General features: G+C 44.6%; 1 non-coding gene across 1 annotated transcript; it reads right to left on the bottom strand.

Annotated features, from left to right (window-relative positions):
* Window positions 1–23,941: 23,941 nt before the first annotated feature.
* LOC143172300 (U5 spliceosomal RNA) lies at window positions 23,942–24,054 on the bottom strand. Its single transcript, XR_012997322.1, has one exon. It is a non-coding gene; the product is annotated as a U5 spliceosomal RNA (small nuclear RNA).
* Window positions 24,055–25,092: the final 1,038 nt, after the last annotated feature.

Below are 25,092 nucleotides of genomic sequence, written 5' to 3'. Positions count from 1 at the left end.
CGGGTCTGAGTGGCCGCAGTGCGTGTCGTTTTACTGTCAGAGCCAGAGACCTTCTCTTCCCTTTGAGGGCACTGAATGGTGTTGAACAGGGCTCGGTAGGCATGGGCCAGGCCCCAGCACGTTGCAATGATCTGCATCTCTCTGGAGTTGCCAGGGTGACAGCATACTTTTTCCAAATATTCTACTAACTTTTCTGGATTCTGCACTTGCTCAGGGGTGAAGTTCCAAAACACTGGGGGTGCCCATTGGCCTAGGTACTTGCCCATCTTGTCCCACACTCCCTGCCACTCATAATTATTCAGCCTTGGGGCAGATCTCTGGATGATATTCTTAAATTGCTTACCAACTTTAGACAAAACAGAAACTATATTCCCAAGAAGTATTAATAGAAGTATCTTAACTGCCCAAGGATGTTCAAAATACTGAAAAATTACTGTAATGAAGGAGGAAACATCATAGAAGAAGGTAGTGACACTGCCATTCTGTATTTCCTCCGAAAAAAAACTCTCAGAAAAGTTACTGCAATTGCTAGTTGTCTCCACGAAATGGTCTCCGTGGTACAGTAACGGCTTCATTGCGAAGTTTACATACCACACTAACGTCAAGGTCAATGTTCTAAAAACAAACCTCACAAGCGAGACATCACTAATCACTGCAGACCACAGCAAACTGCAAAACCCAACACCAATCTTTAACATGTACAGCAGGAAAAAGAGCGCGATGCAGATTATACAAATCAATATCGAGAACAGAGAAACCAACATTGTGACCCACAACTACTAACAGATATAAGTTCTTTAATACACTCCGGTTAATCTGTTATTATCTCAAACCCTTCGTGCCCCACGTTGGGCGCCAAAAAGGACTGTCGTGGTTTAATTTCAGTCGGCAACTAAGCACCACGCAGCCGCTTGCTCACTCCCCCCACCCCCGGTGGGATGGGGGAGAGAATTGGAAGAGCACAAGTTAGAAAGACTCGTGGGTTGAGATAAATCAGTTTAATAATTGAAATAAAATGATAATAATAATATGATAATAATAATAATAATACACAAAGCAAGTGATGCACAGTGCAATTGCTCACCACCCGCCGACCGATGCCCAGCCAGTCCCCGAGCAGCGGCCCCCCCGGCCAGCTTTCCCCAGTTTATGTACTGAGCATGACGTCACATGGTATGGAATGTCCCTTTGGCCAGTTTAGCTGTGCCCCCTCCCAGCTTCTTGTGCACCTCCAGCCTTCTCAGTCAGTAGAGCATGGGAAGCTGAAAAGTCCTTGGCTTGTGTAAGCATTACCTAGCAACAACTAAAACATCGGTGCGTTATCAACTTTGTTCTCATCCTAAATCCAAAACACTGTACCAGCTACTAGAAAAGAAATTAACTCTATCCCTGCCGAAACCAGGACAGGGTGCACTCGATCCCACTGTCTATGTCATTGATGAAGATATTAAGCAGTACCGGTCCCAATATGTACCCCTGCGGGATGCCACTCGTCACCAATCTCCGTCTGGACATTGAGCCGTTGACCACTACCCTCTGGATGCAACCATCCAACCAATTCCTCACCCACCGGACAGTCCACCCATCAAATCCATACCTCTCCAGTTTAGAGAGAAGGATGTTGTGGGGGCCCGTGTCAAAGGCCTTACAGAGGTCCAGATAGACGACATCTGTAGCCCTTCCCGTGTCCACTGATGCAGTCACTCCATCCTAGAAGGCCACTAGGTTGGTCAGGCAGGACTTGCCCTTGGTGAAGCCATGCTGGCTCTCTCGAATCACCTCCCTGTCCTCCATGTGCCTTAGCATAGCTTCCAGGAGGATCTGTTCCATGATCTTCCCAGGCACAGAGGTGAGACTGACTGGCCTGTAGTTCCCCGGGCCTTCCTTTCTATCCTTTTTAAAAATGGGGGTTATGTTTCCCCTTTTCCAGTCAGCAGGAACTTCACCGGACTGCCATGACTTCTCAAATATGATGGATAGTGGCTTAGCAACTTCATCTGCCAGTTCCCTCAGAACCCTCGGATGGATCTCATCAGGTCCCATGGACTTGTGTATGTTCAGGTTCCTTAGATGGTCTCACACCTGATCTTCTCTTACAGTGTGAGGGACTTTGCTCCCCCAGTCCCTGTCTTGCAGTCCATCCACTCAAGAGGTGTGGGAAGAGAGGTTGCCAGTGAAGACTGAGGCAAAAAAGTTGTTGAGTACCTCAGCCTTCTCCTCGTCCGTTGTTACCAGTTTGCCAGTCATGTTCATCGAGGGGGTACACTTTCTTTGACCTTCCTTTTCTGGCTGACATACCTATAGAAGCCCTTCTTATCATTCTTTGCATCCCTTGCCAAGTTCAGCTCCAGCTGCGCCTTGTCCTTCCTGACCCCATCCCTACACAACCGGGCAACATCCCTATACTCTTCCCAGGATACCTGTCCCTGCTTCCACTGCCTGTGCATTTCCTTCTTGCCCTTTAGTTTGACCAGCAGGTCTCGACTCATCCATGCCGGTCTCTTGCCTTCCTTTCCTGATTTCATACACATGGGGATCAAGAGTTCTTGCGCTCTATGGAAAGCGTCCTTAAAGATCTGCCAGCTCTGCTCCCTTGTCCCTGAGGGCAGTTTCCCAGGGGGTCCTATTGACTAACTCCTTGAACAGCTGGAATTTTGCTTTTCTAAAATTCAGGGTCCTGACTTTACTCTTCGCCTGTCCCATATCCCTCAGCACTGCGAACTCCACCAGTGCATGATCACTGTAGCCCAGTGCCCTGGTTTCGGCAGGGATAGAGTTAATTTCCTTCCTAGTAGCTGGTACAGTGCTGTGTTTTGGATTTAGGATGAGAACAATGTTGATAATGCACCGATGTTTTAGTTGTTGCTAGGTAGTGTTTACACTAGCCAAGGACTTTTTAGTTTCCCATGCTCTACTGACTGAGAAGGCTGGAGGTGCACAAGAAGCTGGGAGGGGGCACAGCCAAACTGGCCAAAGAAACATTCCATACCATGTGACGTCATGCTCAGTACATAAACTGGGGAAAGCTGGCCAGGGGGGCCGCTGCTTGGGGACTGGCTGGGCATTGGTCGGCGGGTGGTGAGCAATTGCATTGTGCATCACTTGCTTTGTATATTATTATTATTATTATTATTATTATTATTATTATTATTATTATTATTATTATTTTATTCTATTTCAATTATTAAACTGTTTTTATCTCAACCCACGAGTTTTCTCACTTCTACTCTTCCAATTCTCTCCCCCATCCCACCAGGGGTGGGGGGAGTGAGCAAGCGGCTGTGTGGTGCTCAGTTGCCGACTGAGGTTAAACCACGACACCCAGGCTGCCTCCAATCTTGACGTCTCTGATTAGCTCACTTGCGTTGGTGACCATCAGGTCGAGTATCACATCCCCTCTGGTAGGGCTGTCTATTACGTGGCTTAAGGAGTTATCCTCGGTGCACTCCAGGAGTCTCCTGGATTGCTTACAGCTCGCCGTGCTACTTTTCCAGCAGATGTCGGGGTGGTTGAAGTCCCCCAGCAGAATGAGAGCCTGCGAGCACGATGCCTCCTGTAGGTGGAGTAAGAAGGCTTCGTCAGTAGGCTCCCCTTGATCGGGCGGCCTGTAGTAAACACTGACCACAAGGTTTCCTTTGTTGCCTCAGTCTCTAATTCTTACCCATAAGCTTTCAACCTGCTCGTGGCTATTCTTCAGAGACAGCTCTTCACAATCTATCCATTTCTTGATGTAGAGGGCAACCCCTCCGCCCCTCCTTCCTCACCTATCCCTTCTGAACAGCCTGTAGGCATCGATAGCCACGCTCCAGTCATGGGATTCGTCCCACCAACTTTCAGTAATGGCAACTAGATCATAGCTTTCTAGCAGCACGGTGGCTTCCAACTCCTCCTGTTTGCTGCTCATGCTGCATGCATTGGTGTAGTGACACTTCAGCTGGGCTGTTGGCCATGTCACCTTTGTAGAGGAACACACCTTAATTCCTTTGAGGTATTTCACTGGTGTTTCCCTGTTGGCTCCTATTACCTCAGGGGCCCCTGGCTCCTCTCTGTAAGACTTCAAGTGTTCTGCAGTGTACCCAGCACGTCTCAGAGCAACAGGCTGAGGGCCCTCGCTAGCACCCCATCCTTCTAAACTTCATGTGTTGTCCCAGGGCTTGTCACGGGCGAGCCTGATATTATCCCCCTCCCCCTTCAAGTCTAGTTTAAAGCTCTGTCAATCAGCCCCGCTAGCCCGTGAGCAAAGACCCTCTCCCCCCTTTGAGAAAGGTGAATCCCATCCAACACCAGCAGGCCTGGTGCCATGTAGACCATCCCATTATCAAAAACGCCAAAATTCTGGCAGTGACACCAGCCACAGAGCCATGTATTAATAGACTGGTTCCATCTGTTTCTTCCAATATTGCTGCTCGCAATTGGAAGGATGGAGTAAAAAATTACATGTGCTCTGGATCCCCTTGCCAACTGTCCCAAGGCCCTGAAGTCTCTTTTGACTGACCTTGGACTATGTGTTGCAGCTTCATTGCCACCCACATGGAAGAGCAGTAATGGGTAATAGTCTGAGGGCTGTACCAGGCTAGGAAGTTTCCTAGTGATGTCCTTAACCCAGGCCCCAGGGAGGCAGCAGATTTCCCTAAGAGGAGGGTCTGTCCAGCATATTGGACCCTCTGTTCCCCTCAGAAGGGAGTCATCTACAACTATAACCCTTCTTTTCTTCCTCATGGAGGTGGTTGTGATACGGGGGGTAGGCCTTTCTTTTCTTGACCTGTCCAATAAGTTCCTCTGTGTTGGTGAGCAACAGCTCCAGTAATGCATCTCCTCTGGTTGGGCTTTCTGTCACCTGGATTAGGAAGTTATCCTCAGTGCGCTCCAAGAGTCTCCTAGACTGTTTGCAGCTTGCTGTGCCTCTTTTCCAGCAGATGTCAGGGTGGTTGAAGTCCCCCAGCAGGATCAGGGCCTGGGACTGATGCATCCTGTAGTTTGAAGTAAGAACGCTTCATCAACATCCTCCAATTGATCAGGCAGCCTGTAGTAAACACCAACCACGAGGTTTCCTTTGTTGGCTTGGTCCCTAATTTTCACCCATAAGCTCTCCACCTGTGCACTGCTGTTTTTCAAAGACAGCTCTGTGCAATCAATCTTTTTTTTTTACATAGAGGGCAACCCCCCCGCCCCTCCTTCCTTGTCTGTCCCTCCTGAACAGTTTACAGCCATTGATTGCAGCGCTCCAGTCATGTGATTCATCCCACCATGTTTCAGTGATAGCGAGCAGATCATAGCTTTCCAGCTGCACAGTAGCTTCCAGCTCCTCCTGTTTGTTACCCATACTGCGTGCATTGGTATAGAGACACTTCATTTGGACTGCTGACTGTCTCACCTTTTTGGAGGAACCTTTTTGGAGGGTTGGGGGGCATTCCTTCACTACTCTGATAGGTGCGCTCATCCACCCTGTTGCTTGTGAGTAAACAAGTGTCACTGCTTTGGACACCCCCCCCCCAAGTTAGTTTAAAGCACAGACACCTACTTAAGTGTCCTGATCAAAGCTGCTCATTCACTGTTGCCATCAATTTCTTTCAAAGCTCTAGGTAATAAATGGAAAACTCGCTACTTGGTGCTGCTATTTTCTATTATGTTTATAAACTTATAATTGGGTTTTTCTTCCCATCAATTCTACTAGTTGATAGGGAGCTTGAGGCTGAAGGGAACTAACCAACTTTGATTTCATCATCTCTTCTCCCAAGCCTCTGCAGAGAGCGTTGCACAACTTTGTGCTTTAAAAGGAGAAAAATGAGTTTCATTTGTAAATATCTTTTCCTTAAACAAATTTTGTAAAATGAGACCTACTACAAAATGACCTGCACGTGTATGCAAAATTCCACCTGTCACTGATTACAAATTATTATTAAAATTGAATACAAATAGGTTTGATGCATACTTTAAAGGCCATCTGTTTCATTTCATATGGAGTTTTCAGCTTCCCAGGGTACACACTCTGGAGCTCTGCTAAACAGGGGCAGACTTCAACATAATGTTAAATGTGTTGAGGAGCCAGAAATTTTAACACTAGTTCTTAAAAGAGTTCTTAAGTGCCACTAAGGCTCTTAAAAAAGTGCAGTGACATTTTAAGAACTGAAGTCCAAGCCTTTGATCCAAAAGACTCAGTGAATCTTGGAGGCACCTCCACTTACAAGATGCTAATCTCCTTGCCCCCCCAATTTTCCCCTGCTTTATAGTACTGCTGTGTGCATGCTGAGCATCAGGCCATGAGCAGTGAAGTAGTGGGAGGAGATCCTCCAGGACCCAGAAAATAGGGCAAAGAGTCTTCCTTACACAGGCTGAATGATGTCCAGCTCTGCTCAATATAATATTTAGGCATGTATATAAGTAAGAGAGATTAAAGCACAGGCTTAAGTGCCCTGTGTAATTAGGAAATATTACAAATGAGAACTCTAGCGAGATGCACTTCTTTTATTTCACTCAACTATTTCTTGGGGCATGTGATTTTTATTTATTAGAAACGAAGCAAACCAACTGAGGCAGCCTGTCTTAACAACTTGATTGGTCTGTTTCTAAACACTAAAGGATGCCTTCACCTGCCTCTAATTTATATAAAAATGGTAGCATGTGATGAAACCAAACTGCTTACAAGCAACAGATCGAGTTAATTTGAAACATACATCATGAGCATGCTGTGCTTTTGCCCTCTGGCATAACACAGAGGGAAAAGCTGGACCACACGAAGGGGGTCTGCCCTGCACCTTCTGCAGTAGTGAGTTCTGCAGAGACCTCACCTGGCAGAGCTCAGAAAGTCATGCCTAACTCACTTCTCGCCTTGGCCACAGCGAGCCCTTACAGACTCTCTCTTCTGCTTTTCTAAAGACAGATGAGTTGGAAACCCTCTTTTCCATTCTTTTTAATGGCCTTTTGTTCCCTGGCTCTCCTGTAAAGCTATTTCTCAAAAATCTTGATGGTTACTTTAGTTGTGATGATAGTTGCTGATAATGGACAACTCTAGCCTGTAAGTTTTCATAAATCACATGCTGTTATGTAGGGTAGGTAGATTACAGCTATTATACATTCTTTGATATGTACCCTGACCAGCGAACAGTGAAAATGTGTCAACATTTGAAAATTTAAAGAAATATATTAAGAAGTTTAGATCAGTGGATTGCAGCAGTATCGAGGTAGAGCCCAGCCAAATGAACTACTGCTTTCCTGTCTTATAGTGACAGCAGATTAAGGGAGTGGGAAAAAAATCCCAGCAGAACAACATATCTGTGATAAACCTTCAAGAGCCCCAATGGTGGAATAATCTCAGATCAGGCACCAATTTATGGGGTAAGTTCGAGAAGCCTTAGAATCTGTAATAGGGATAAAAGTCATCATGATAAAGACTTTAGTAGGTAACGCTGTCTTCTACTCTTATTATTGCTGTGTGTATGTCCTTCAGGTCCTTTGAATGATTATGCCAATATCTGCAGCATTAGGATTGGACACCTATTAATCAGGACGAACAAACCTTCAGATCTTTGCTATGAAGAATCATGAACTGGGGGACTAAATACAGGCAAACATTGACATAAGCAAATGTAAATCCCACTTATGTTATAATGCCTGCCAAGCTAATTGACAACACATTAATTTCTTCAACTAAATAAATTACTGTTACAATTATATGACCCCAGGTCATCTCCTTTAGGAGATGCCCAGCATTTGAGTTAACTATTCAACTCTTCACAGTAAGTGGCCTCAGCCAATCAATGCTAAATAAATATTGATGAAATATGCATTTAATTATCCTAACACTTTAGCTTTTAAAATCTTTTCTTTGCCAGCAGTTTTTTGTTTGCTAAGTTATTCTGTATGGGTAAAATATTTGAGACTAGTTTTGGTGTACTCTATCAGAAGACTCCATCTCCAAAAGAGATCACAGCCAATCCTCACAGTCAAAACCAGTTACAAACAGACTGTTTCCTTGATGCAAGGGAGCAATAATTTATTTATCCATAGTGTTTATTTTGTTGATTGCAAGAAACAAACACAGCCAGCTAACTTTTATGAAGTTTCAAAAGTATGCCCCTCTAATCTGCTTTGCCAGGTTAGCTAAAGACAAAATGCCTGCTATAATGCAAAATCCATGCTTTGCCAAACTCAGTTACTACTGCAGAACCACCTCCCCCCCCCCCCCCGATATGCTAGATGTCAGTGAGCTCACTACAAATTGCTTTATTTTAGGAATGATGACGTTCAATTTACACATCAACTAAAGCCTACTACACAGACATCAAAATAAAAATTCCTTCAAAAGATAAAAGCTGCTTTATATCCTCCTGACTTGCTAAAAATCATCCTAATGAATCTAGGTATTGTAAAGCTATATTGGTTTTTACGTGGCAAGGTTTTTGTAGTGGGGGAGTGTCGGAGTTTCCCTTTGTTCAGTGTCGACGACGGAGCGGGAGTTGCGATTCTGGAGTAATGACAGATCTCAATATGAGTATGGTCATTCTCCTTTATTTACACTTATAACAGGGCTTATATAGTTAACTACTATGGACACGCGCTACCTGCAGCTTGCAGATAGGTTACAGCCTTGTGTTCACGCGCATCTATGCTCTAGCAGATTGGCCCGTTCTTTCTGATCATGCGAAATGCCTTCATGGTCTTTATCTTGTTTTTCTCCTTCCAGCTGCACATTCCTTTCTCCGTTGTTTTCTGCTTAAGTGCCTTGTTATGCCAGGTGGTGCAGTGTTTGCTCATTAAAATCAAACTCAGGAATGTCCGTTAGTGAGACTCCCATTCCCACATCTCCCCCTTTTTGTTTTACTAGAAACACTGCTGAAACCGATCTTTCAATCATTTTTCGTATACATTGCAACAAACAGGGTACACAAAACAAAAATGCATATAAATACTATTACACATATCCCTCTTAGCTTGGCTAGTCCTTTTAACCAGCCACGAGGAGGAGCTGTCTGATACCCGCAAGTCTGCAAACGCAGCAGCCAGGGGGTCTTTCTCCCCGGTCACTCCCCCATCATTCATCGGAACGGATGGGGTGGCTGGGCACGCTCTTCATAACAACCTATAATTGGTTAATCACAGCTGTCCACGCACTCACAATACCCTTCTCATTGGTAGCTGCCGGCTGGTCTCGCCGATCTGTGCCTCCTCCTTATCCTGGGTGTTGTTCCGCTTTTGTTGTTCATCACGTGGCGAGGTTCCTTCTTCTGCTCAGGGAAGGATGGTCAAGGTCACCAGCCGTCTTTGTCAGCATATCCCTGCTACTGTTAAAAACATGGGTTGCTCAGGGATACTAGATCGTGCCCCTGCTGTACCAGCCACTCCTCCACAATTCCCCCTTCTTGTTTTTGAGCAACCCAGACTTGATTAACAATTTTCATAATTGCTTTCTTCACACAGCTAAAAATTATACAAGAGCATATACTTATTACTAATATAACAATTAAAATGCGTAAGCTTTCTTTTATTAAACTTATTATCCAAGATGGCAGTTCCCCAAATATATTCTTAAGCCAGGTATCGAATAACCCGTGATCTTGTTGAATATTCTTGGTGTGGTCCTTTAACCACTGTAGCTGTTTGTGGATAGACTCCCCATGGTCAGACAGATTCATAGAACACATCCCTTCAAAATCCTCACACCCATGTCCTTGTGCTAATAACAGAAAGTCAATAGCAGCTCTATTCTGTAAAATCGCATGATGGAAGGTATCCTGATCTGCAAGTAATTTTTCAATAACCTCTGTTGTCACATCAGCCTGCTTTTTAGCCCAACAAGCTAATTTCCCTACCTCATTTAGGGCCCTCGCAGCTGCAGCGCCTGGTACAAATAGTGAAAGGAAGACCTTTTCGGTGTCGCTAGGCAGAATTACGTCATCACGACAGTCTGGGGAAAGACCCGTGGCGGCTCTTTTTCGTCTTTGTTGTTGCCCTTTTCTTGTTATGGTTTTCCACCAATTTTCTCCCGGGGCCAGCAGGGTCAATTTTCCTAAGTAGCATGGCCCTCCTACAGCATTTGCTGGGATACCCTGCCAGGCCCTGTCCCCACATATTAAAAATACCTGTGGGGGTAACGCCTTTGGGGTACCATTGTTCCAGATCCCTATTCCTCCCTTTGTTTCCGCTCCAGCCGCTCCTAAAGCATAGCTATTACCACTGTCATTGGTACCACAAAAATCGCCCGCATCTTGATACTTGTAGTAAGATGCGTGAGAGGTGACATTAGTCCACCCTGTCCAATTTCTTGCCTGGTAGAAGTGGATACCCGTCTGTAGGGGTCCCCCAAATATAAAACATGTCTGAGTCCAATTTTTAGATGTATTTCCAACTCGCATCGACCCTAACAGTTCCAACTCCTGGGGATTTCAGGGTAGCGAGTGATTTAATCCTTTTATCAAGTTAGCACTACAGTTGCTAGTTGCAGTCACATTAGTACAACTGCCATTACTGAACCCGGCAAAGTCACCTTCCTTATATCCAGGCATACCTAACAAACAAGTCCTAAACGGCTCAGTTGCTGAGGCGAGGGAAAGGCAAAACGCGGGCTGCCCTGTTTTATTTGCCCAGGTTACCCACATATTTTCCCTTGGGTTAATGCGATGTATAGTTGCCGACCCTGGGATTATTAAGATTAGCCCAATTACGATCACATCTGCCTGGCTCAACATTTTCTCTTCTAGGCGAATTGCCTTTTTTTTTTTTTTTTTTTTTTTTTACAAACAATAATCAATTTAGCAGTTTCGTGGACTGTATTTCGTGTCCAGTGGTTATTAATATTCTATACAGCACTATTTCTTTCAGATAGCAAGTTGGTTATTAATATTCTATACAGCATTATTTCTTTCAGATAGCAAGTTTCACACCACCTTTGTGCACGCGTGCACCGGGCCCACCACTTCTTATCACAATGGTAACACTGATACAATACTCACGGTACACACCGTAGGCACTCTTTGTTTTTGTTTTTTTGTTTGTTGGGATTTTTTTTTCCCCTCTCTTTTTTTTCTCTCTCTCTCTCTCTCTTTTTTTTTTTTTTTTTTTTTTTTTCCCCCCCCCCACGTATCGCCCCCCACAAGCGATCGACAAAATGACTATACGCTTCAGTGGCACCTTGCTGTACAGAACTAAAGGATGGAGTGGACGAACCGGGTAAGGCTAAAAAGGCATCTAGCACCAGTTTGGCAGACAACTGCAACAAAGCAATAGGAAAAACCAACTGAGCATTAATATCATTAAACCTTCCCGTCCCCGTTATCATTTCCGCGGTAATCCCATAGAGGGGATCCCCCTGCGTTTGATGCTGTGCCGCAGCACTTGCCGCCCGCCGTGACCATTCCGACCCCCACAACAAATACTGCGTAGGTGACAATAAAAGCCTCATAAGGTTTTGGCAGTCAGCAGGGCACATCAGGTCAGCCGAAAAAATCCAGATTACAATTTGACGTGAAGCCTCTGATTTTATCCCATACTGGGACACAGTGTTTTTTGCTTGCTGTAGGATTTTCCAATCGTGAGGTGCCCACTTATTGCCGTTATTCTCTTGCAGCACAGGAAAAGCACTCGCCCCCAAGCTGGATACCGCTTGCCACTGCCCGTCCAGCATAGCGTCTCTAGCCACTTCGCTCCAGCGTCTGGGCTGAACCGTCGCTGGTGGTCCAGAGAGGCAAGGGGGTAGGGATTCCCCTGATGCCCCGGACAGGTGCTCCATCCCTCCCCTCTGGGCTGTAATTGTTAAGTCCTGTAACTGTTGCACCACCTTCTTCAGGAGCTCATTAGTCTCAGCCATACTCTGTGCTTTGCTGTCACCCTGTGGCGGAGTAGACGCACCTGAAGAGACTCCTAGAGGCGGGGCTGTTGGCCACGGAGGGGTTAACGGAGCTAGCCGCTCCTCCTCCCCGGGTCGTCGCTCTTCCGCGACCGCCTCAGGTGAAAGAGGGGCCCCGTTACCGCTAGTTTCTGCATCTTTGCAGTCCGTAAGCGGAGGGTACGTTTCAAGCAGTTCAGAAGCGCCGTCACCCCCCAGAACACTATACTTGGCTTCCAAGGCAGTTCGTTTGGGGGTACCCGACATACCTCGGACTGCAGACGGCCCAAAGAACCGAAACAGTCCAGATGTTGTATTCTTCGGTCTATCAGGCAAGGGTTCTGGGGCTAGCATTTGAGTGGCTGCACAAGCCACCTTTCTTTCAGCTTTCATGGCTTTTAAAGTCTCTAACACAGACCTCCATAGTTCCCGCACTGTTTTAATCTCCTTCTTTGACTTTTCATCCCCCGTGATAGTCTGCTCCCACATAGTATTGCCAAGCTCTCGCCACTCAAGGTCAGAAAAAATAGTTTGACTGTCCTTAAAATGTCCCCAACATTGTCCTAATTTAATCAACGTACATAATTGTTTTACCGTTGTCTCGATCCCTCTCTTGGAGAGGATGCTTACGAGCAACACAGCTGCCGCCTCTATTTCCATGATAGCGGTCGCTCACTGGGAGGCAGTTGGCCAGACTGCTCCGTTATCTTATCCCCCTCCGATCATCGGGATAGTACAACTCCCAGCCGCTTTTCTCCCGCTCCCCTTCTCTCGCTGCTCTTACCGCAGTCTCGAAGATGCGCGCCGAACCATCCTCTGCTACCAGATATCGGAGTTTCCCTTTGTTCAGTGTCGACGACGGAGCGGGAGTTGCGATTCCGGAGTAATGACAGATCTCAATATGAGTATGGTCATTCTCCTTTATTTACACTTATAACAGGGCTTATATAGTTAACTACTATGGACACGCGCTACCTGCAGCTTGCAGATAGGTTACAGCCTTGTGTTCACGCGCATCTATCCTCTAGCAGATTGGCCCGTTCTTTCTGATCATGCGAAATGCCTTCATGGTCTTTATCTTGTTTTTCTCCTTCCAGCTGCACATTCCTTTCTCCGTTGTTTTCTGCTTAAGTGCCTTGTTATGCCAGGTGGTGCAGTGTTTGCTCATTAAAATCAAACTCAGGAATGTCCGTTAGTGAGACTCCCATTCCCACAATGGAGAATGTAGCTGAATTATAGAATCATAGAATAATAGAATGGTTGAAGTTGGAAGGGACCTCTGGAGGTCATCTTGTCCACCACCCTGCTCAAGCAGGGCCACCTAGAGCCTGTTGCCCAAGACCTCGTCCAGATGGCTTTTGAATATCTCCAAGGAGGGAGACTACACAACCTCCCTGGGCAACCTGTTCCAGTGCTCAGTCACCCTCACGGTAAAAAAAGTCTTTCCTGATGTTCAGACAGAACCTCCTGTGTTTCAGTCTGAGCCTATTGCCTCTTGTCCTGTCACTGGGCACCACTGGAAAGAGCCTGATTCTGTCTTCTTAACACTCTCCCTTCGGGTATTTATATACATTGATAAGATTACCCCAGAGCCTTCTCTCCTCTAGGCTAAACAGTCCCCGCTCTCTCAGCCTTTCCTCATAGGAGAGATGATCCAGTCCCTTAATCATCTTTGTGGCCCTTTACTGGACTCTCTCCAGTATGTCCATATCTCTCTTGTACTGAGGAGCCCAGAACTGGACACAGGACTTCAGGTGTGGCCTCACCAGTGCTGAGTAGAGGGGAAGGATCACCTCCCTTGACCTGCTGGCAACACTCTTCCTAATGCAGCCCAGGATACCATTAGCCACCTTTGCCTCAAGGGCGCATTGTCGGCTCATGTTGAACTTGGTGTCCACCAGGACTCCCAGGTCCTTTTCTGCAAAGCTGCTTTCCAGCTGGGTGGCCCCCAGCATGTACTGGTGCATGGGATTTTTCCTCCCCAGGTGTGCAGGACTTGGCACTTCTCCTTGTTGAACTTCCTGTCAGCCAATTTTTCCTGCCTGTCGAGATTTCTCTTCCCAGTTTTGTGTCATCAGCAAACTTGCTGATGGTACACTCTGCCCTATCATCCAGATCATTAAGGAAGATATTGAAAAGGATTGTCCTCAATATTGACCCCTGAGGTACACCGCTAGTTACTAGACTTTGTGCCACTGATTACCACGCTCTGGGCCCAGCCAGTCAGCCAGTTTTCAATCCATCTCACTGTCTGCTTATCCAGCCCATAGATCAACAGCTTCTCTAGGAGGATCTTATGGGAGACAGTGTCAGAAGCCTTACTGAACTCTAGGTAGACAATATCCACTGCTCTCCCCTCATCTACGGGGCCAGTCACTTCATCATAGAAGGTTATCAAGTTGGTCAAGCATGACTTCCCCTTGGTGAATCCATGCTGACTACTCCTGATTATTTTCTTGTCCTTAATGTGCCTGGAAATAGTTTCCAGGATTAGCTGCTCCATCACCTTCCCAGGGATTGAGGTGAGGCTGACTGGCCTGTAGTTCCCTGGGTCATCCTTCTTACCCTTCTTGAAGATAGGAGTGACATTTGCTTTCCTCCAGTCTTTGGGAGTTTCTCCCAGTCGCCATGATCGATCAAAGATAATAGAGAGTGGCCTCACAATGACATCTGCCAGCTCCCTCAGCACTTGTGGGTGCATCCCATCAGGGCCCAAATCGTCATTACATCACGTTTCATCATGGTTTAGATAGGAAACCCTAGTTTCACTTTTCTAAGATACTGGTGGCTATCAGTGAAATGAGAAAATATAGGGATACCAGAAGGGAATCCACTTGATAAGGTTTAGCCCTATGCATATATCTAATGGACATCTGCAAGAAATAAAGAAATTCTTTAACACTTCTGTCCTGGTTTCGGCAGGGATAGAGTTAATTTCCTTCCTAGTAGCTGGTACAGTGTTTTGGATTTAGGATGAGAACAAAGTTGATAACGCATGGATGTTTTAGTTGTTGCTAGGTAATGCTTACACTAGCCAAGGACTTTTCAGTTTTCCATGCTCTACCGACTGAGAAGGCTGGAGGTGCACAAGAAGCTGGGAGGGGGCTCAGCCAAACTGACCAAAGGGACATTCCATACCATGTGACGTCATGCTCAGTACATAAACTGGGGAAAGCTGGCCGGGGGGGCCGCCGCTCGGGGACTGGCTGGGCATCGGTCGGCGGGTGGTGAGCAATTGTACTGTGCATCACTTGTTTTGTGTATTATTATTATTATCATCATATTATTATCATTTTATTTCAATTATTAAACTGTTTTTATCTCAACCCACGAGTTTTTCTCACTTGTGCTCTTCCAATTCTCTCCCCCATCCCACCGGGTGGGGGGGAGTGAGCGAGCGGCTGCGTGGTGCTTAGTTGCCGACTGAGATTAAACCACGACAACTGCTCTGAAATCTAGTATGTTGAGCCCTTAGAGGTGGCTCTGTTAAATCTGAGTGATCAACATTGCAAGCCACAAAATGTAATGCCTAATGTTTTGATAGTCTAAGTGATGTTGCAAAACCCACTCGTATAATTAATAATGCCATTGTTAACACCACTTACCACAGATAACTGTTGCAGTGTCCAGTGATTTCAATTGTTTAGACAATTCAAGGGCTTTCAGACTATGATGTGTTTTCCTTTGGTTGTGAATGACAAAGAACGCACAAATCAATATTGATTTTCCTATTTGTTCTTGTGTTCTGATTAAAGTAAACCCCTTCATCATGAAACTACTGTTTAATACATTTATTCTGGAAGGTTTGCTATGAATTCAAAAGAACAAAGCTGAATTTACCGAAGTCTTTATGCAGCAATCAACAACAAATGAAACAAAATAAACAATGCCTGCTTCTCACATGGAAAGTGCATAAAGTAGAGACATTAGAACAAATAAATCACTGCACCTTTATTGTGAAATAATTGCAATCTCAGTAGCTGTTTTTTCTAGTCATCAATATTTTACAGATACTGTGCTTTATTCTTTGTTGCTTTGCAATATTAGTTGTATACATGAGGCATATTTTGAGGAACAACTTTTTAAAATCAGTACCTGGTCAGGTAAGGCAAATCTAATTCTCCATGCATATGCATCCCTTGTGTCTTTGTTTAGATTGTTCACATGCAAGAAAGAGCTGAACTAGAAAGTAAACAATTTTTTTTGCAATCTGTTTTCAACAACTGGTATTCTGGAGTTATTTCTCTGCCTTTCTTGAAGGGACAATGAAGCATTATATAGTAATTCATGTTACAAACAACAACAGGAGTGGTTTTAAGAATCAGATTCCACAAGGTTAACCAAGGTAAACATGCAAATGGCTATACAAGATGCAAGTCAATGGAAAATCGGGTCCTACTGTGTTTAGGTTGTTCTCCTGGAAGTTACAGTAATGTTAACAGACAGAAGGAGAAGCCAGTCCCTTGTCTGCACAGTGGGTTCCTTGGATAGTGAATGGTGCGTTTTCATTTTAGATGACTTTCAGATCTTCCTGTAAACTCTACAAAACATATGTTCTGGTGCAAAACACATGTAATTCAGTGGTAAGGCTCCCATTTATTTGAATAGGCTACAAATGAAGTGTTTTGGTACTTATTCCTGGGGAATAATTCTCAACAGAAGAGCAAGGGAAAAAAAGAAGGGAGTGGGTAAGGAAAGAGATTTTAACGTGGAGTAAGTGCATTTCACTATCTGCTCTAAATAGAGCTAGTCAAATTTTTTCAAATGTCTTTTTTAATCCATTAAAATATATGCATGTCAATATTAATTATTTCCAGAAATATTTGGGGGTTAATACATTTTAGTGAAACTGGAAGCAATGACAAACTAGTTTCCTTTAGTTCTTTTTCCTTTTTAAAATGTTGAAAAAGTCTTCTTTTTTCCCCTCTGCCTGTTTAAAAAAAATTAAAAATTTTACTTTTCATAAAGAGGACTTAAGTGTGGTAAAATTGTGTGTGGGAAATATTTTTCAACAGACTGTTTATAGAAATATATCATTGCAATTACTTTTACTGTATGTTGCAATTAATTTTACTGTATATTGCAAAAAAAAACCAAACAAAAAACCAGAGAGAGATGCAACCCTAAAAGTGTTGTCCTTGGGTCACTGTGAATCACTTAGAATCATAGAATCATAGAATCATTAAGGTTGGAAAAGACCTCTAAGATCATCGAGTCCAAGCATCGACCCAACACCACCATGGCCACTAAACCACGTCCCTAAGCGCCTCAACTACACATCTCTTAAATACTTCCAGGGATGGTGACTCAACCACTTCCCTGGGCAGCCTCTTCCAATGTTTAACCACTCTTTCAGTAAAGAAATTTTTCCTCATGTCCAATCTAAACCTCCCCCGGCGCAACTTGAGGCCGTTTCCACTTGTTACTTAGGAGAAGAGACCGACACCCACCTCGCTACAACCTCCTTTCAGGTAGTTGTAGAGAGCCATGAGGTCTCCCCTCAGCCTCCTTTTCTCCAGGCTGAACAGTCCCAGTTCCCTCAGCTGCTCCTCATAAGACTTGTTCTCCAGACCCTTCACCAGCTTCATTGCCCTTCTCTGGACACACTCCAGCACCTCGACATCCTTCTTGTAGTGAGGGGCCCAAAACTGAACACAGTATTCGAGGTGCGGCCTCACCAGGGCCGAGTACAGGGGCACGATCACTTCCCTACTCCTGCTGGCCACACTATTTCTGATACAGGCCAGGATGCCATTGGCCTTCTTGGCTGCCTGGGCACACTGCCGGCTCATGTTCAGCCGGCTGTCGACCAACACCCCCAGGTCCTTTTCCAACAGGCAGCTTTCCAGCCACTCTTCCCCAAGCCTGTAGCGCTGCATGGGGTTGTTGTGACCCAAGTGCAGGACCCGGCACTTGGCCTTCTTAAACCTCATACAGTTGGCCTGGGCCCATCGATCCAGCCTGTCCAGGTCCCTCTGCAGAGCCTTCCTACCCTCGAGCAGATCAACACTCCCGCCCAACTTGGTGTCGTCTGCAAACTTCCTGAGGGTGCACTCGATCCCCTCATCCAGATCATTGATAAAGATATTGAACAAGACCGGCCCCAAAACTGAGCCCTGGGGAACACCACTCGTGACCGGCCGCCAACTGGATTGAACTCCATTCACCACAACTCTCTGGGCCCGGCCGTCCAGCCAGTTTTTTACCCAGCGAAGAGTCCACCTGTCTAAGCCGTGAGCCGCCAGCTTCTCTAGGAGAATGCTGTGGGAGACGGTGTCAAAGGCCTTGCTGAAGTCCAGGTAGACCACATCCACAGCCTTTCCCTCATCCACTAGGCGGGTCACCTGGTCATAGAAGGAGATCAGGTTGGTCAAGCAAGACTTGCCTCTCATGAATCCGTGCTGGCTGGGCCTGATCCCCTCGTTGTCCCGCGCATGCCTTGTGAGCGCCCTCAAGATGAACTGCTCCGTAACCTTCCCCGGCACCGAGGTCAGGCTGACAGGCCTGTAGTTCCCTGGATCCTCCTTCTGGCCCTTCTTGTAGATGGGCATCACACTGGCATGCCTCCAGTTGTCCGGGACCTCCCCCGTTAACCAGGACTGCTGATAAATGATGGAGAGCGGCTTGGCAAGCTCCTCCGCCAGCTCCCTCAGCACTCTCGGGTGGATCCCATCCGGCCCCATAGACTTGTGAGCATCCAGGTGGCGTAGCAGGTCATTGACTGCTTCCTCTTGGATTATGGGGGGTTCATCCTGCTCGCCGTCCCTGTCTTCCAGCTCAGGGGGCTGAATACCCTGAGGATAACTGGTCTGCCTGTTAAAGACTGAGGCAAAGAAGGCATTGAGTACCTCAGCCTTTTCCTCATCCTCGGTGACAATGTTCCCCCCCGCATCCAATAAAGGATGGAGATTCTCCTTGGCTCTCTTCTTGTCATTAATATATTTGTAAAAACATTTTTTGTTGTCTCTAACGACAGCAGCCAGATTGCGTTCTAGCTGGGCTTTTGCCTTTCTCATTTCCTCTCTGCATGACCTAACGAGATCCCTGTACTCTTCTTGAGTCGCCTGCCCCTTCTTCCACAAGCGGTAAACTCTCCTTTTTTTCCTGAGTCCCAGCAAGAGCTCCCCGTTCAGCCAGGCCGGTCGTCTTCCCTGCCCGTTCTTCTTACGGCATATGGGGACAGCCTGCTCCTGCTCCTTTAAGACTTCCTTCCTGAAGAATGTCCAGCCTTCCTGGACCCCTTTGCCCTTCAGGACCGTCTCCCAAGGGACTCTCTCAACCAGCGTCCTGAACAGGCCAAAGTCCGCCCTCCGGAAGTCCATGGTTGTGGTTTTGCTGCCCCCCTTCCTTACTTCACCGAGAATCAAGAATTCTACCATTTCTAGGTCGCTAAGCCCAAGGTAGCCTCCGACCACCACATCTCCCACCAGTCCTTCTCTGTTTGTAAACAGCAGGTCGAGCAAGGCACCTCCCCTGGTAGGCTCACTTACCAGCTGTGTCAGGAAGTTGTCTTCCACACACTCCAGGAACCTCCTAGCCTGCTTCCTCTCTGCCGTGTTGTATTTCCAGCAGACGTCCGGGAAGTTGAAGTCCCCCACGAGAACAAGGGCTAGCGATTGAGAGACTTCTGCCAGCCGCTTGTAGAATGCTTCATCCGCCCCTTCATCCTGGTTGGGTGGTCTATAACAGACTCCCAGCAGGATATCTGCCTCGTTGGCCTTCCCCCTCATCCTTACCCATAAACACTCGACCGTATCATCATCACAATCGTTGAGCTCTAGACAATCAAAACACTCCCTAACATACAGGGCCACCCCACCGCCTCTCCTTCCTCGCCTGTCCCTTCTGAAGAGTTTATAGCCATCCATTGCAGCACCCCAATTGTGAGAGTCACCCCACCATGTTTCTGTGACGGCGACTAAGTCATATCTCTCCCGCTGCACAATGGCTTCCAGCTCCTCCTGTTTGCCGCCCATGCTGCGTGCATTGGTGTAGATGCACTTGAGCTGGGCTATCGATTTCGCCCCCGGCATTGGCACGCCACCCCTAGGCTCATCTCTAGTGAGCCTGGTTTTATCCCCTTCCCCATTCGAACCAGTCACTGCTATAAAATGAAGATTGTTCTTATTAGTTCCCAAAGTCAGATTCAGAGAATCTGATGTTGTCTGAAGACTTATCTTCCTTAATCATAGAATCATGGAATCATAGAATCATTGAGGTTGGAAAAGACCTCTAAGATCATCGAGTCCAACTGTCAACCCAACACCACCATGTCCACTAAACCATGTCCCTAAGTGCCTCATCTACTCGTCTTTTAAATACCTCCAGGGATGGGGACTCCACCACTTCCCTGGGCAGCCTGTTCCAATGTTTCACCACTCTTTCAGTAAAGAAATTTTTCCTTACATCCAATCTAAGCCTCCCCTGGCACAACTTGAGGCCATTTCCTCTCGTCCTATTGCTAGTTACTTGGGAGAAGAGACCGACACCCACCTCGCTACAACCTCCCTTCAGGTAGTTGTAGAGAGCGATGAGGTCTCCCCTCAGCCTCCTTTTCTCCAGGCTAAACAACCCCAGTTCCCTCAGCCGCTCCTCATAAGACTTGTTCTCCAGACCCCTCACCAGTCTCGATGCATTAAGATGCATCTGATACTTTTTAAACTTTGTAACAGGGTCTGTTCTGAATTCTCACAAGTCCTGATACATATGTAAGAGGATGGATTTCACTAGCAGACCAGAGAAGGATGACATAGAAGTTGCTAAAGGAAAAGAACTAGATCTCACATATCATTGAAAATCACAGTGCAAGCCTTCCTAATACTTTTTATATTCCATGGATTATATGGATTTCTTCTCTTTCTGAAGCCTGAGCTAAATAGGAAATACTGAAGTGTTTGTCTGCTCTGAAAAACCTTTCCTCAGCTCCTTCCTATGCTATATTTGACCGCGCATATGCATATTTGAAGTCATAACAGCTTCTTACTTTGCTGCTATGAATACATTTTTATTTATATTAATATGATAAAGTCCATTTAGTTCTGCGAGAGAGAGTACAAATTTAGTGGGTTTGGCCTGTCATTGACAGAACTGCTCACTGGGATTCCACTGTAGAGAAAATTCTGTCCTGCGTTCCCTCTGTACAACACTGAAGAAAGAGTGTAAAGGCAATGAAGTCACCTACATGTAACTGAGAAGAGTGTATGATCTGTTACCGTGAACAATATACAAGCCAGAAAAAGTTTAGTTTGCTCTTTCAGAGTAAAGTGAGCAAAGCCAAACTGGAGTTGTTTAGAAAAAAAGATTCTGGGATTATAGTCATTCAGCAAAGAATTGTATTTGAGCATGGATGAGAGGAACAGGTTTGGAAAAATAGAGGTAGCGCATTATTATTTACCACAACCTCCTAAGCACTAGCAGCCAATGCACTCAGGTATCTAAAGCATTAAAAGATCAACCTTAAATGTTATTTGTATCTCCCTCGGTCTACCTTTTGTTGGGGAATGTCACATACACAGTATTCTCTTCCTACTGTTTTCACTTTCTGAGTGATTATTCTTCCATTCTGTAATTTATGTGAGACAGTGCAGTGAAGTACAGGGCGGGGGGCGGGGGGAATGACACAGACACTTTTTACCAAGGCCCGTAGTGACAGGACAATGGGCAACAGTTTTAAACTGAAAGAGGGAAGATTTAGATTGGACATAAGGAAGAAATTTTTTATTATGAGGGTGGTGAGACACTGGAACAGGTTTCCCAGAGAAGTTGTGGATGCCCCATCATTGGAAGTGTTCAAGGTCAGGTTGGACAGGGCTTTGAGCAACTTGATCTAGTGAAAGATGTCCCTGCCCACGGCAGGGGGGTTGCACTAGATGATCTTTAAATGTCCCTTGCAACCCAAAACATTCTATGATTCTATGAAGAAGGCTCAGAGGAGATGGTCAAGGGCGATGTGCTCATGAAGCTCAGGGAATAATGCAGGGTGTGACTGACTACAGCTAATGCAAAGAAAGCTGACTTTATCTCAACATGAAAGGGACCAGAGGGTGGCCTTTGAGTGCATCAACTGACTACATCACAACTGAGTCGATCAACTGGTGGTGTAAATGTTTCTCCCTGAGTTAGCCAGACTAGCATGGGGGGAGTGAATACGTGGCTCAGCCCAACAGAGAGTATAAAAACTAAACAACTAACAAAAGAATTTCAAATAGAGCAACGGGCTTGAGCTGGTTTCAACACATGTATTCCTTCCTGGCGATTGGGGATGCCCAGTGTCATGATGGTGAGCAAATTATAGTGACCAGTAATGGGGATCACATTGGTATTGTGATTGAACTGTGTATTGCAATAGCTATCTTTTGCTAAGTGTAACTTACATTTGTATTGTGTTTGCAGTATATTGCTGGATCAATCTGCTAAATAAAAAAATCCTGTGTAACATCAATTATCTTCAAATAAGTAAATTTAATATTAAACTTTACACCCTTCATGCGTGGAATATCTAAAAGAACCTGGTCAGAGAGTATTGGACTCTGGCATTAATATATATTGAAAAGAGGCAGTTTGGTAAGGAAAGGAAATTCACAAAGTGCCAAGAGATACTTGGGTACAGTGCAATAAATAATCTTTGATTGAATTTATAATGCAAGAAAATAAAAAGAAGAAAAAAAAACTTATTTAAATGATTACCTTTATATCTTAAAAATGACAGAGCGGGCATTTTAGGTACTGTAAAGTTAGTCCCTAAAAGTCCCTACTGCTTTTCCAAAAGGTAAAGAGAATTTATAGGGTTCAAGTATAGCCTACATTTCAATTTCAAATGAAGTTGTTTGTATATGACTGATGTTTGCTGATGTGAGTAAAGATGACGATCTCTAACCCAGTGTTTACTGGAGTACAAAGAGACATGTTAGAACACTCTGCAAGTCACAAGTGTTATAAAATAGTACTCTGACTCTTGAAGGGTTGTTTTATTTTTTTTTTCCACATGAAAGTGCTTTGCTTGTTGTAGCTGATATTTTTCAGAGCTAGCAACAAGGTATTTGCGAAGACTAACTTTTCCTTCTCTAATGTTACTCACTGAAATGAAACAAAATCATATGCACTGTGTTAAATGTTAACTCATGACATTTAAGTGTCACAATTTTTGTGCACAGATACATTCCTGCATGATCAAGGCACAGTGGATTAGACACCAGATTTCTGATAGAATCAGATTTTATTACTAATTAAAATTAGACAGGATCAGAGTTGTTAAATAGACCCAATCCCTGTCTTTTTCATGCATACCTAACTGTAAGATGTATGATCTTTGGGAACCAGCAGCGATGTTGGCAGATAAAGCTGATTAACCCTTTTCTTTTCAGGACTAAAGAACAGGCAACACTCACTCTTTTTCTCCAGAACATCAGCTTCTACAATTTAAAGGTTGAATGTAATTAATATTTGCTATTATTTTACTGAAAAAGCTGGCAAACCAATGTGACTGTATAAGAAATGAGATAGATGTACAACTGTTTAAAATTTCCATTTTTCTACTTTCCAAAGATTGGTGTAAATACTTTCATTAGTGGAAAATCACATGGAATCAAAAATAGCTACATTTCAGTTTGCATTCTGGATTTAAGAATTAAAAAATTCCTATGTAGGAATAGTTAAAGATGGTAATGATGTGATTTACAAAACTTAGAGAGATTAATTATTCTGCTTCATTTTTGTACACTGTGTTTAAATTTGGGGGCACAATAAATTTGGGGCCACGGTATCGCTTATGATCCTGTGTTTGCTATCGGACTCCATTACTATTCAGACCGCAAACAACCAAATTAATAAACTCACGTAGGTTAATAGGAAAGTTTGCTGTTCACAGTAAATCTTTCGATGGCTTGCTTCTAAGCTTTGAGAGCTGGATACTGACTACAACATCAGACCCTGAACAAGCAGAATCATAGAATCATAGAATCATAGAATCATTAAGGTTGGAAAAGACCTCCAAGATCATCGAGTCCGTCAACCCAACACCACCATGCCCACTAAACCATGTCCCTAAGTGCCTCATCTACATGTCTTTTAAATACCTCCAGGGATGGTGACTCAACCACTTCCCTGGGCAGCCTGTTCCAATGTTTAACCACTCAAGCCTCAAAAAATTCCTCGACACTCGTGCCTGTTCCTCTCCACGGAAATCTTTAGTAAAAGGCATAAGATTTATACGATCTGAAGAGAAACTGGAGTATTAGTTATTATATAACCAGAAGCATCTTATTACCCTATTGCTGGAGCAGTTTATCTTTGCTGATCTGGGGTGGGGTGAGTAAAGTTTGCAGTGTTCACACCATGGATGAACTGCACATTGCTGGACACACTTGCAGAAGAAACTGGAAATAGCAAGTCTTCTTCCATGCTGTTTCCTAAAATCCCAATCATCAGTTCAAAGGGACAGCAGATACCCTATACCTCTCTTTCTGGCTAGGCCATTAATTGTCCTGAATTTAACAAGTATAACATATAGAGGAAGCTAAACACATTCTGAAGTTTGCACAAGAGCATTTAAATCAAATTTACTACCTTGGACTTTACTATGAAGTAAAATTAACCCCAGATTAAAAAAAAATTATGAAAATACCTATAACAGCTAGAGGAAAAGAAAATAAATATGAAAACAGATCCTTCAAATCCTGACAAGATTTTTAAGTATTTTTTGGGTAAACTTATTTAACTGCAGTGTATAAGAAATGCACTGTGTAATACATCAAGAAAATGTTCTGAATTTACAAATAAATATTTTTATTCTTGTAAGGAATAGTTTAATTTTGAGGGCTCTGAACAAACACAAAAGATCTTATGCTGAGAATCTACTCCTCTTAGAATAGTTTCTGATGATCACAATGTTAAGTCAGACATAGTCTTGTCAACTATATTACTAATAAAAACAATAACAAAAGTTCACAATTTTCAAAATCTTAGCTGTTTTTTTCCGTGCATCTCTTTTGTACCAGGAAGTGCTGGTTCATTATGATCCCAGTAAGAAAACCACTCAGACTCTGTAAAGTACCATTTAAAATGCTATTTATAAGAACTAAGACTATAAAGAAGGCAAGGATAGCATAGATAATCCTATGTCCCTTTGGATGACGGGAACCCCAAGCTGTACAGCATTGAACAGGCCCCCTGTTGATCAGGATGCAGCACACTACAGATGGGTGGAAGGGTTACCCCATTTTGATCTTTTGAGCTATTACAGGATTGTCTTAAAAGAAAACAACTCTATACAT

Source organism: Aptenodytes patagonicus, chromosome W (assembly GCF_965638725.1).
Source record: "Aptenodytes patagonicus chromosome W, bAptPat1.pri.cur, whole genome shotgun sequence".
Lineage (NCBI taxonomy): Eukaryota > Metazoa > Chordata > Aves > Sphenisciformes > Spheniscidae > Aptenodytes > Aptenodytes patagonicus.
Note: the sequence above shows the minus strand (reverse complement) of the source record. Positions and strands in the feature narration are given on the sequence as shown.